Source organism: Anomalospiza imberbis, chromosome 19 (assembly GCF_031753505.1).
Source record: "Anomalospiza imberbis isolate Cuckoo-Finch-1a 21T00152 chromosome 19, ASM3175350v1, whole genome shotgun sequence".
NCBI classification, from domain to species: Eukaryota; Metazoa; Chordata; class Aves; order Passeriformes; family Viduidae; genus Anomalospiza; species Anomalospiza imberbis.
In genome coordinates, this window is record NC_089699.1 from 3,157,795 (window position 1) to 3,171,862 (window position 14,068).

The window sequence follows — 14,068 nt, forward strand, 5'->3', positions numbered from 1 at the left end:
CCGAGAGAAGTTGGGTTATGTCAAGCTCTTACTGCTGGGATCTCCAATAGTTTGTTTATTTTTGTTTTATGAAATTTCTCTGTTTGTATTTGAAACATGAATTTTAGCCACAACATTAAACAATTGGGAACATGCTATTCTTCTCAGAAAGAAAACGCTGTGAATGTCCTGCTCAGAGTGTTTACCAAATACACAGTGCCGAAGGGCAAAGTATCACTGCTAAACCAACAGAAAAAGATTGACTTCATCTTCTGTATTTACAGCTGATCATTTTTCCGTTTGTCACAGCCTGCTTTTTCCTCCTCTCTTTCACAAGGAGCTTTTCCCTTCAAGGCACGCTGCTTTAATGAACCTTATTTCCTCTGGTTTAAATCCTTCCGTGGGTCCGCCCGCTGTTTGGATTTTCTCCTTTTCTGTGTTTAAAATCCCGGGAATGGATGGGAACAGTTTGGGGCATTTCGGCGTCGCTCACACGCAGTTCCCCCCGCCCGCAGCAGGGGGCACAACGCGCTGTGCCTTGGACAGGGAATTCCAAAGTTTTCTGTACTAAAAAAACGGGAAAAAGAGTTAAATTACCTGCACATTCATCTTCCATCGATTTTGTGTGTGAAAACGTTACCGCTCTTAAAACCGAGATTTAAAACTGCATGTGAAAGGGACAGGGGAATGAATATTTATGTGTATTAGTGCATAGTAACTGCCAATGTTTGTGATTCTTCTTGAAAACTTATTTCTCTGCAGTAAGAAACATCTGAAAGTTTGTTGCAAATAGCTGTGCATGTTCCAGAAGCTGGAGAAGGAGACAGTTAACCACGAGACTGGAGCCCCTCTGCTCAGGCTGGCAGAGCTGAGGGTGTTCACCTGGAGAAGAGAAGGATGCAGGGAGAGCTCAGAGCCCCTTGCAGAGCCTAAAGGGGCTCCAGGAGAGCTGGAGAGAGAGTTGGGACCAAGGATGGGGGGACAGGACGCAGGGAATGGCTTCCCATTGCCAGAGGGCAGGGATGGATGGGATATTGGGCAGGAATTCCTGGCTGTGAGGATTGGGGAGGCCCTGGCACAGGTGCCCAGAGCAGCTGTGGCTGCCCCTGGATCCCTGGCAGTGCCCAAGGCAGACTGGATGGGGCTTGCAGCAACCTGGAACAGTGGAAGTGTCCCTGCCCATGGCTGGAGGGTGGATAAGATGATCCTTAAGGTCCCTTCCAACCCAACCCATTCTGTGATTCTATGATTTTTTGATTCAATGATTTTTTTATTCTATGATTCTATGAAAATGTGACTATTATCATATGGATTCACCTTGTCACAGCATGAGCAAAACCGACCCAGTTCTTACTGTGATTGTGATTGTGTGCAATTATATACATCAGGTGATCTTCCATCAAATCCAGCCCACTCCTTTCACATGTGAGCTATTTAATATCACAGCTCCTGCAAACCAAAGAATGAAGCAGAATTTGGTTTCATCAGAGACCTCATGAACACAGAGTGGAGTGTTGGTCTCTGCCCCAGATAATGTCATATCCTAAGGAAAGAAATGGCAGCTGCAAGCAGTGAAAGCAGTGCAGCAACACTCTGAGGGGATATCAGCCAGTGTGATGTGACCAGATCAGTGTCCCAGCAGTCTCATTGTTACCTGGGGTTGTGCTAACACAGCCTGAAGGGACGACATGCAGGAGGATGTGAACAAACTGCCTTTGCAGGAATGGCACTGCCCAGCTAAAATGTGAAGGAGAGATCCAGAGGGAATGTTTGAAAAGGCAGCAATTAAATGATGGAGATTGGCATTGTTGGTTGATCAGAGGAGTTTCTGCAAGAAACAGGAGAGAGGAAGAGGATAAGCCAGAAAAGGCCTTGAAAGTGAAGGTAAAAATGAAAAGAAAGGAGGAAAAAATAGAGAAAAATAAAAGAAAACTAATGGTGAAAGCAATTTGTGCAGCAGCATTGTTCATTGACACCAGGATCAACTGGAGCTGTCAGGACAGTAGGAAAAGACATTATAATAATCAGGACACAAGATAATAGATAAGCAGAGGCTTTCAACTGGAATTGGTCTCCCCTGGAGTTATTATGCAGGAAGTTTTCAAGGAGCAGGCAGACTGAGGATCAGTGAGGGAACAGTTGCCAGCTAATGACCTTCTGTCCTCCCTTTAACCTGCTGTTCTACTTCTCTGGTTGATGCTGTCATTTTCCTGGAGGTGTAGGATGTTACACTCTGCTCCTGGCACAGACTTGCTGGAGGCCTGTCCTGCTGGACACTGAGGCCTGGGTCTGCACTGCCCTCTGCTCTCAAGATTTTAGGGCTTCTCTTCAACCACAAAGTGCACCACATGGCCAGGTCAAGATGCAGGAGTTTCTCAAATCAACAGGAATATGTTGACTGGAGACACTGAGGAAGAATATTAAGGAGAGGCCTGAGTGCATTTACAATTAAACAAATGTTTTAAAGCTGTGTTTGTCCAGCCAAACTCTTGTCATTTCAGTTATTAGTGTTTCCAGGAGTGTAAACACTTGTGCAGAGCACAGACGGACGTGGTATAATTGGAAATCTTACCATTGGAAATGGCATTCTGCTTTCCCTGTGTCAACATGTCATAATAGAGGGGTGGCACAGGAAAAGAAGTGAATATCCTGCATATTCCAGCTGATACAATTTTGTTTTTCTCTTGCATTTATTCTCTGGAATAAACAAAATGCAATGTGAAAGTTGCTATTTCTTGTGTCTCTGATAAAGTGCAGCCATCTCTGTGTGCCAGCCCCTGCTTGCTGCAGATTTCTGTCAGGCAGGAAAGCTGCCTTTGGGGCTGCAAAGGGACCAGCAATCTCATCCTTCTCCCGTAAGGATCAGATACTCAGATTCCAGCTTTTTTCCCACTGTTTCTCTTGTTCCACCTGTTGGTGACTGGGTGGTCATGTTCAGCTAGCCAGAAACCAGGATCCACTTGCAGTGTATTATTTTCCAGTGAAATATTATATATATAAATATAAATAAATTTATTTCTATTTTTATATTGTCTGGTCTAGTGGAAGGTGACCCTGCCTATGAACAAGGGGTTGGAACAGGATGATCTTTAAGGTCCTTTCCAACCCAAACCATTCAATGATTCTCTGATGTTGGAGGTAAACATGTAGTAACAGAATGTCTTGGTCACAGAAAAAGTAAACAGTGAGTATATAATTCTTAAAAATACTGTTTTCACTCAGTAGCAAACTTTAGGGGTAAGTTGCATTCCTAGTTGGCACTGATGTTTCTGAATTTTTTTCTGAAGTTAGCAAAATAATTATGATTTTAGTCCTGGATCTTAAATCACTTTAAGCACCCACTGTGGGTATTAAAATCCCCATTCCTGTGTGAATCTGAGATGTCAGAGGGCTGGCACTCACAAGTGTTCTAGGTGACAGCAGGCCTGTATTCTCCTGCAGAGGCATGAAGGTGTTCCAGTTTTCACATACATTAAACTCACAGTGTACAAAACCAGAGAGCATTTTACAGCTCCTTCCTCCTCTCCGCCTTCTCATTTCCTGCACAGAAAACCCGGAGAATCTCTCTCACAGTTCTGCTGTGACCCAAATATTGTGAAACAGTCTGTTCCTCTGATAAATTTATCTAAATGCAGTCTAAAAAAATCTTGTGTTAAATTTCTTCTTCAGGAATGTCTAATTATGAAGCCTCAGGGGCAAATTATTTTCTGTGAGAGTTTGAATGTGCAGGGAGCAGATCTGCAAGGGACAACTTTTGAGATGTCAGTGTAAAAGCACAGCATGGAGGAACAGACTTTCTCTCCTTTCTTTTGGCTTTTGGTCCCACCTTTTTGCCTTCTCAGTGCATTCCAGGGAGAAGCCATCAGAGAGAAAAGAAGAAAAAGAGAGAAAAGAGAAGCCTCAGAGCCAGGGTGCTCTCCACGCTCAGGCCAAACTGCTTCTCTTCTCCCAGCAAGCTTGCAACAAAGCTTTCAAGATTCTCTTCATCATTATTCTTCCACTTTCTATATAAGCCAAATGCCACAGATTTCCATGACAGCAGCATCTGACCTATTTTTTAAAATTATTTTATATATATATGTGTATTTCCTGTGGTTGTCATCTTGTTTACAAGCTGGAGAGAGGTCAGGCGTGGCCAGGATCTGCTGCAGGTTCTCCAAGGAGCACTCTGTGCTGCAGAAAGCACTTTACACTGAGTACATCAAACTGTCATTATCATTTTGCCACCCTGCGCCCCGGCAGAGGATCCTGGCCAGGCTCACCCTGGCGTGACCCTGAGGCAGGATTTCTGTCCAGCCCTGCCCTGGCACGGTGCCACGGTGCTGTCCCAGAGCCTGGCCACCACCAGATTTATTTCCTGCCACTCTGTGGCTTTCCCAAGTGATGGATAAGAGGATCAGGCATGGAGGAGCTGTTTGGGATATTCATGCACATTAAAACCCCACTGAACGGCCGTGTCTGGGATGCCCTGTCTGAGACTTCCAATCCATCCCAGTCCAGAGAGACCCTGGGATCTGTGTGAGCCACAGATATCAGCTGGGAAACTCTCCCTGGGCCCGTGTCCAGAGCGTTCCGGATGATTAAATCTACCTTCTTTGTGACTCAGTTCCTGTGCAGTGTAATCAAAAAGTGGATACTGATCTCCCTTATGGCGATCCAAGCCCTTCCCACGCCGGTCCAAGTCTTGTCATTGGTTTCATTTGATGCTTTTTAAAATGGGATTTCATCAGTGTTTTAATACGTGATTTGAATCAGTTTATATACAATTAACAAAATTGCAAGATTAGGGTTTTTTTCCCCCTAGGTCTTTATTAATCTACACAAACAGTTGGCTGAGTTTTTTTTTCTTGTATATTTTTATAATATATAATGTATATTATAATATATAGCATTTATTATATGTTTTATATAATACGACATATAAAACATATAACACATAAGATAAATATATATATATTAAATAAATAGAATATATTTTTATACATTTGTATCTAGTTTCTTCCTTTTAAACATATATATGCTTGTATTCTTAGCAAGTTACTCCGAAGGGGGAGATTCCTCATTTCACTGTTGACTGACAAGCCTGAAGAATCTAAAAACACAATCTCAGAACTGAAAACTCCACGTAATGCTGGATCCAGAGGGAAGACCGTTGATTTTACGAGCTGCTATTTGAGAGTGCTCTTGAATATTTCAGCACAAGTGGATGAGTTTAGACGTAATGCCGCGGGTTTGCGGTGAGCTAAGAATTTTTCTAGAAACGTCGTGCTGCTGTTGAAGCTGCTCCTCCACCTCTGGGGTGAGGCTGTGCCCCATGCTCGTGGCATTATTCTGTGTCTGGATCCTGTTACAGATTATTGCTGTACCACAGGGATGCTTCTTTTGTGCTGGGAACCATTAGGAAGATCTCAATAAACTAATTTCCCTTTGTTCCAGCCTCTAATCTGCAGCAATAAATCCAAGGGGAAGCTTTCCTAAGAGGAAGCAGATTTTGGAGGGGTCGGTATAAATAACTGGAATCAGATTTTCTGAAGGGCTCAAATCCTATTTGGACAATGAAATGAAGGCCATGCTTTTAAAAGTGCTCACTTTATTAAAGTACATTTTTGGTGTGTTGGTTTCTTCGGAAGATGCAGCTCTGTCTTGTGGTTTCCAGAAGGCTTTGACAATCTGGAAATCTTTGACAATCTCCACATGTATATCTCTAAAAATTCTGATTCTGGTGGTGTTATCTGCACCATCAGCAAGCCAGGCTCTGCTTGGAGTTTTGCATTTATTTTGTAATCTTCTGTAAAAATAACAAAAATAAATATCAGAGGTCATTTTTCTTTTATTCATTGCACATGGAGATTTTTTTCACTGTCCAGAAAGACAGAATGATGCTGCCAGCATTTTGGCAACAGGAGTGAAAGAAAATTGCAATCGTTCCAGCATTGCCGGGACTGATATCAGTGACATTCTCATAAATTCAAGTCTTGAAGGGAGAAGATGTCCAGATGTTTTGGAAAGAACAGATCATGAGCACTTTACAAAGTGAAAAGTGTTTATTACAGAAGTTGAAAATGCACAGAAAGCACAAGTATGTTCACTGCATCTTTTGTTTCTTTTTTTTTTGTTATTATTTCTAAGGGAAAAAAAAAATCTCATTTTTCTCCCTCATGTCATCTAATAATGTGGTCATTAATGATAAGGACTTTTTTTTTGTGGTTATCAGGTTACAGTCAAGTTAAATAATATTATTCCTCTGGACAAGTTTGTTCAACCACTGTTCAAAACCTTTTTAAACCAAGATTGTCTTGTCTCACACCATAACGAATCTGGAATAAAAGCCACTGGCAATTCATATAGAATGCCCTGAGTTGTCTTTCTTTTTTCTTAACAGCATTGTGGGTGAGATGTTAGATTTTTAAAATTACATTTTCTGGAAGAAAACTATCTTAAATGCAATTCACATTGAAATCTGTAAATAATATGCAAATAGTCAATAATTTTATTTACATCCAGATAGAAATTTTGGGCTGTTGAGGTCACAATAGCTTGTGAACCTGAATGGCAGTATGAGACTGACTCAGAGCCACCTGAGGAGATGTTCCTTGTTATGATATGTATTAGTCTGCTAATCTTTCCAGTCTTTAATCCACAATATTGTATTAAAAGACCAAAAATAGTCCCCACTGTCATTAAAGGATTGTTTCTGCTTCTTTTTTTTTTTCTTAAATGTAAATTCTGGTGGAGAGTTGAATGAATGTTCAGTGCTGACAAAGAGAATCGTTCCTCTCCTTCCTTCTTTGTGGCACAGAGGTTTTCGACACTTCATTTTTCACCACTCTGGGCTTTGGAAATGTTTCTTTTTTAAATTAATGCTAGCTTGTTTTGTGCGTCAGTGTTGTCACTTCTCAGTCTTTCTAAATTAAACAAATGTTTTAAAGCTGTGTTTGTCCAGCCAAACTCTTGTCATTTCAGTTATTAGTGTTTCCAGGAGTGTAAACACTTGTGCAGAGCACAGACGGACGTGGTATAATTGGAAATCTTACCATTGGAAATGGCATTCTGCTTTCCCTGTGTCAACATGTCATAATAGAGGGGTGGCACAGGAAAAGAAGTGAATATCCTGCATATTCCAGCTGATACAATTTTGTTTTTCTCTTGCATTTATTCTCTGGAATAAACAAAATGCAATGTGAAAGTTGCTATTTCTTGTGTCTCTGATAAATGCTATTGACCTGTCAGAAATAATGGGTTGCAGGATGATATACATAATAGCTATTTACAATTCATCTTCACAAGGCAAAATTCTACTCTGGCAAAATAATCATCCCTTTCAATTGAAGATTTGTGGGAATGTGGTAAATAAAATAGCCCACACCTTTCTGCTCACATTGAAATGGTGGGAAATTTCACTTTGGCTTCAGTGCCAGCAAAGACAAAGCTCAGCCTCAAGCAGGGAAAGTTTAGGTTGGACATCAGGAAACAATTCTTCATGGAAAAGGTGGTTAGGAATTGGAGAGCTTGCAAAGAGGTTTGGAGTCCCCATCCCTGGAGGTGTCCAAGGAAGGCCTGGACGTGGTACTCAGTGCTGGGGGCAAGGTGAGGATGAGTCACAGGTTGGACTTGGTGGTCTTGGGGGGCTTTTCCAGCCTCAGTGACTCTGGGATTCTCTGATCTGTGTTCACCCCAAAAGGAAACGGTGTTGTCCTGCTCTGCCAGGAGCTCTCTGCTGCTTCACAGGCTGATATTCTGGAGCTGATGTTTCCCAGCCATACAGCAGTACAAAGTCATTTACTCTTTGTAGCAGTTTAACATCAGGAAAGCCTTAAAGCCCTTTGGAGATCCCAAAAGTGTCACAAGAAGGCTTCAGGACAGTGACATTCTGCTTGTCAAGGCCTCACCCCATGTGTACCTACAGAGAGCCTTGACCTGCAAACTTAAACCCTCCAGGTACAGCTTACACTCTAATGCAAAAACTGGGTGGAAAAATAGAGTTTTGAGGGTTATTTAGGTCAGCTGACAGTGATCGAGTATTTTTTTTTTTTAATAAAGAAAAAAAGAGAAGGTCTCAGAAATGGTGATGGGGGTGGTGGCTCAGGCAGGGCCACCAGTGCTTTGTCTCTGCCAGGTGCTTGATGCTTCCTCCAGAGGATCTCTCACTTTCTGAGCATTTTCCATTGGGGAACTTTCTGAGCCACCCATGTGCTGTGTTTGGCCTGTGACATCCAATTCCTGTCCGTCCCAGGCCACCCCACTGCCCCGAGCCCGTGCTCACACCCTGCACCAGCACTGGTCCCCTGGGTTTGGTTCTTCTGGGCAAGGAATTCCAGGGGTCAGCTGGCCCTGGCCAAACCCACCTACTTTGTTCCTTACAAACCTTTGCCCCACGTTTCTCGAAATAAATCACAGAGGCTCCCTTGTTTAGCTGGTACAAGAGCAGTTTGTTTTTTCCACATGGCTTGAGTGCTTTGTTTGTGTTTCAAAGTCTCAGTCTTTCTGCCTTTTTTTGTGTGTACAGTTGAAGACCGAAAGTTTGCCTACACCAGAGAATTGTTCTGATGCACTCAAAAGGGTGTGAATTCCTTTTTGGAAGAGATATTCAAATTTTTTCCAGAGTGACTGCCAGTGGGAAGGACAAAATCAGCAAAACAACAAAGATAGCAAATACTCCAGCTGAGGCAGAAATTTTTGTTTGTACAATCTAGAAAGCAACAAAATCCAGGAAACATCCCAAAGGACCCCCGTCACTCTTCAGTGTGTAACAGCATCAAGCTCTATAACTAGGAGAGATTTTACCATGCTCCTCATACTCCTGAGATATGAGAAAAGAAAGTAATGGGTTGTCACTCGGTATTCTGATAACTCTGATATAAAAAAGCTCTTTTACATTCAATGTTCTGTATATGATCAGCCATTTATTTCCAATCCTATGGAGAGCTGCTGTGAGGATAACACACAAGCTATTTGCATGAGGAAAGGGTTTTGCAAGGCTTTCAAGGAAACTCAAGTTGAAATAATAGCATCATTTATCTGTCACAATGGGAAGGAGGATTTTCATGATTAGGACATATCGATGGACTGCAGTTTCATCCCTGGGAAATTATTAATTATTATAAGATACTATTTTTCTTTTCCCCAGGATTTTTTCAGAAATACTCTTTCTGTGACATTTCATCTCTCACAGGACTTTTTTCCCCCTGTACTTAGTGTTCTTTTTGACTGTATTTTAATGCAGTACTGGCCTGTGTAAACAAGCTGTCTGTCACATGGAATAATTTAATAATAAAACCCGTCTCATGACCCAGGGCTTCCCAACCTGCACTCTGAGGAACTTTGAGGGGAAAGGGGCAGAGAGGAGGACCAGTGTAACTGCAAAGACAGGGATAAAGTTGTGGAGACTCTAAACACAGATGCTAAAAGACACAGAAAGATGCAGAAACCCACGCTGAGAGAAAATTATTTCAATCTCCTCACCACTGGGATAAAAGACAGCTTCTTTCAGAAATGTATCTGTTTATGTTACCACAGACTACCTTTTTCTATTTTTTTTGGAAACATTTAAGGTATATTGTCACCAAAGCAGGGGTAAGAACAATAAACAGGCTTTTTTGTTGTTGTTGGATTTTTTTTTTTTTTTTTTTTTTTTGGTGAATGAATTTGTGGTAGAAAACCAGGACTGGTTAAAACATGATAAACTTAAGAATGGGAGCTTCAACATTAAACTTGATGGGTGATTTCAGACAAAGAGAGAAACAAAGTTTATACTGCATGGAAAAAATAAATTAGGAAAACCTGGCTCCTTAGTTTATGATAATTAGTCTGTGAATTAATGGAAACTGGTAACTGGTTTTGACCTAATTATGGCAAGTGATTATCCCACAACAGTTGCTGGTGGAGATGTCTCATGAGCTGGCCCTGTGGAAATTCCTTTGGAAGATGAGATTGGGTGAAGCAAATAAATTGTAGGCAGCAGTGTTGCAATCATCCTTCCTAAAAGCGCTTTGGAAAATAGACACTTGTCCCCCTGACTCTACAGAGAGGGAAGCAGTTGTGATTTGCTTTGAAATGTGAGGAGGAATTGGCTTGTGAACTTCCTTATGGGCCTCCAGCAGGAAGTGATTCCTGTTGGCTGAGTATTTCTCAGAAGCAGGAAATAATAAAACAGTCACAGTTGCCAAAACAGTTGATGGAGGTGTTCTCCTTGGCTCCCTTTGAATGGATCTGAGGCAGAACAGAGCCTGATACATGTTTCCTTTTTTACTGCTTTTTGATTAAAAAGTGATGCAGACGGTGGATTGCTGTTCCAGCAGAGGAGTAAAAGCAAAGACATTTCAGGAGAAACCTTTTTCAAAATGAACCCAGATGCACTTACAGCCCTAGGGTGGTATCGATGGAAATATAGAAAGAACTTCAGAAGTTGTGCTTGTTACACAAAGAAAAAAAATACTTTTAAATCATCCAATAGAAACTTCTATCAGTGACAGTCTCTAAGATATTATCCAAATAGCCATACAGGAGTAAATTTCCTATGAGAAGACCCCATAAATGGCACTTTGGAGTCAGGAATTCTGAAGCTGCTGACCAGGAGGTTGGAAAAGCTGGTGCTCTGATTTAATGGCCATGTATATGCCTGAACACAAACAGTGAAAATGCTGACTCCTCGTCCAGATGGCCTGAACCAGAAGCAAATTGCAAACACTCCCCTGGGCAGAAGAGCAAGCCATGAGCTGCTGGGGGAATGTGCTCACTCAGGAAGAGGTGGCAGACGTCTTTCCTCCAGTTATTTGCAAAAGAGGGATGGGTTCCTGCATCACCCACAGGACCTGAGTCCAGAGTAGGAAAAATGAGTGTCCAGGCAATTAAAAACCTCCCAGCAAGAGGAGCTGTTGTCACAACAGCCCATCCCAAATGTGTCTGGGAGTGGAACATACCATGCCCCTATAGCATCACTGTAAGAGTGGCCTGGCCATGGTGACAAAGCCTGATATTGGAGGTAAATATAATAAAAGCACTGTGTAAGTGCTGTGTATCCAAACTGCAGCAGTAAAAGGAGTTGTGTGTTAAACACAGTAGGGCAAGGATGTGTTGTAAGGGTTTACCTGGTTGTCTGGGCACACATAATGGAGTTTTTCTTTGCCCAGTGTGTCTAGTCACGATGTACAAATAACTGCTAGGTTTGAGATGAAATAGATGCTTTACAGAGACAGGAAACAATCCTACTGTGATCCTGTAGTGCCGTGACTGGTGCCATTTGGCTCTTCCCTGGGGCCTGACACGAGCCTGGCACACTTGCCAGTATTTCAGTGAATGAATCTGGTCCAGAGTCAGTGGCAGGAAAGAAACTGGAATCCAAAATGATTCAGCAGGTCTGTGAGATTTTAAGGAACAGCAAAATACGCAGATTGCCCCAAACCCGATGTAATCCAAGTTGTGTCTCTTTCAGATTCTCCAGTTTTGGTGGCTGTGTTTGTGATACAGTACAAAAGGAATGGAAATAAACATGTTCCATGTTTCTTGGTAGAACCCTTAACGAGAGTACAAAATGTTTCTTGGTGCTCCTCATGCTTTGGCATAAATTGATTAAGGCAAGAAAAATCTATTCCCTCTGAAGAGGAAGAAGAGATTTGAAACGTGCAGAATAGGTGGAGATGAAATTAAAAATCTTTATATTTTATTGGATTTCAGATCAAATTTGGAAGTAGTTGCTCACAAAATAAAATCCATGAAGCAAGGGCATATGGCAACAGTTTCCAGGGCATCTGGTGTGATTCTCTAAGTTTAGAGAAAAGCCGGGCCATCCCTTTCATTGGTTATTTGGTGAAATGCCATGGACATTCCAGTTCTGCCAAGTTGCACCCAGAAACTGAGGCTTTTAAATTAAGATAGTATGTAACAAGTTTTTTCTGTTCTGTGCTGAGTATCCATGCGCACTTTTCCCATCAGCAAGTAAGACTTAATTTGAGTTAATTAGCTGGCTTTCATTCTGGTGAAATAAAACATCTTACACATGCTTACACAGACAGGAGAATGTGTAGATATGCTGGGGTAGAACTTTTAACATGCATTTATTTCCCATATGTGTAAATTTGTAACCACGGGAATAACATTTATTAAAAACAATATGATTAATACTTGGTTTCTTTATGTATATAACGTGGTTTTACATTGGCATAGTCATGATTTTTCTGTGTATTAATATGAGAGGATGCCATGGGCAGGTGTTTCTGTATCCAGGGAGTTGGGAATATTTTGTATGCAATGTGAGTAAATGAAGATGAACAGGTCTATTACTTTATGGAATACTTGATGACATAAAACCAAGGTAAAAGTCTGTTGTGTATGCGCTGAATGTCCTAATGAGAGAAAGAGACTTGGCGAGTGTTTCCTACACTTTTTGTTGAGGATTTTGTATTGAAGTGAGAAATACTGCGGGATGTTTACATTGATGCATAAAGATCCCTGGCACAGTGGCAGGACATCCTGTGGTGCTGTGAGGTGCACGGCGGTTCAGCTCACATGGCTGTGGCTGCGTTGGAGAGCGGCAGGAAGGGGAAAGGTGTGTGGGGGAGAGCACGGGGCTGCACTTTGTTTGTTGTGGTGCGGGAACAACGATTCTCGGGTGGGTGCAGGAAGCGCGTGTGGCGAAGGCGGCCGGGGGCAGCGCGGGGCGGGCTCCCGGTGCTCTGTGACACGGCGGTGGCCGTGCCTGGTGGCAGCTGTGCCGGGGCGGGCGAAGGCAGGCAGCGGTGGAAGCAGGGATGGAGGTCACGGTGCTGCCGCTGCCTGCAGGGAGGGGAGGTGTGGGTTTCCACGGCTGACACCGGGCAAAATCTGTGTGTGTGTGACCTGCCTGGGGCCGTGTGAGTGTGTGAGAGGGGGAGAGAACGGGCTGCTGCGTCTGCGTGGGCATGGAGGGAGCTGGGGGGTGAGAGGAGCCGGTCTGTGTGTGTGAGAGAGAGAAAGTGAGAGGGGACCTTGTGTGTGTGCGAGGGGATCTGTCTGTGCGTGACACGGGAATCTGCGTGGGAGAGGGTGGGGGGGAGAGAGACAGCGAGAGGGGAGATTCTGTGTGCGTGTTTTAACAACCTGAGCGTGAGCGTGTGAGTGAAGGGAGCCTGTGTGGGTGAATGTGAGACAGAGGGACAGGGGAACCGGCGTGTACCTGAGTGGAAGCGGTGCGTTTTGGGGGGAGCTGGTGTGCGGGGAGAGCCGGTGTGTGTGTGAGAGCCCCGGTGAGTGTGTGAGCCCCCGATGCGTGTGTAAGAGAGAGCACCGGGTGCGTGTGTGTGTGAGAGAGAGACCCCCGGTGTGTGTGAGAGCACCTGGTGTGTGTGTGTGTGTGAGAGCCCCGGTGTGTGTGAGAGCACCTGGTGTGTGTGTGTGTGTGTGAGACCCCCGGTGTGTGTGAGAGCACCTGGTGTGTGTGTGTGTGTGTGTGTGAGAGAGACCCCCGGTGTCTGTGAGAGCCCCGGTGTGTGTGAGAGCACCTGGTGTGTGTGTGTGTGTGTGAGAGACCCCCGGTGTCTGTGAGAGCACCTGGTGTGTGTGTGTGTGTGTGAGAGACCCCCGGTGTCTGTGAGAGCACCTGGTGTGTGTGAGAGCACCTGGTGTGTGTGTGTGTGTGAGAGCCCCGGTGTGTGTGAGAGCACCTGGTGTGTGTGTGTGTGTGAGAGAGAGACCCCCGGTGTCTGTGAGAGCACCTGGTGTGTGTGTGTGTGAGAGAGAGAGACCCCCGGTGTCTGTGAGAGCACCTGGTGTGTGTGTGTGTGAGAGAGAGAGACCCCCGGTGTGTGTGAGAGCACCTGGTGTGTGTGTGTGAGAGAGAGACCCCCGGTGTGTGTGAGACCCCCGGTGTGTGTGAGAGCACCTGGTGTGTGTGTGTGTGTGAGAGAGAGAACCCCGGTGTGTGTGAGAGCACCTGGTGTGTGTGTGTGAGAGAGAGACCCCCGGTGTGTGTGAGAGCACCTGGTGTGTGTGTGTGAGAGAGAGACCCCCGGTGTGTGTGAGAGCACCGGGTGCGTGTGTGTGTGTGAGAGACCCCCGGTGTGTGTGAGAGCACCTGGTGTGTGTGTGTGTGTGAGAGACCCCCGGTGTGTGTGAG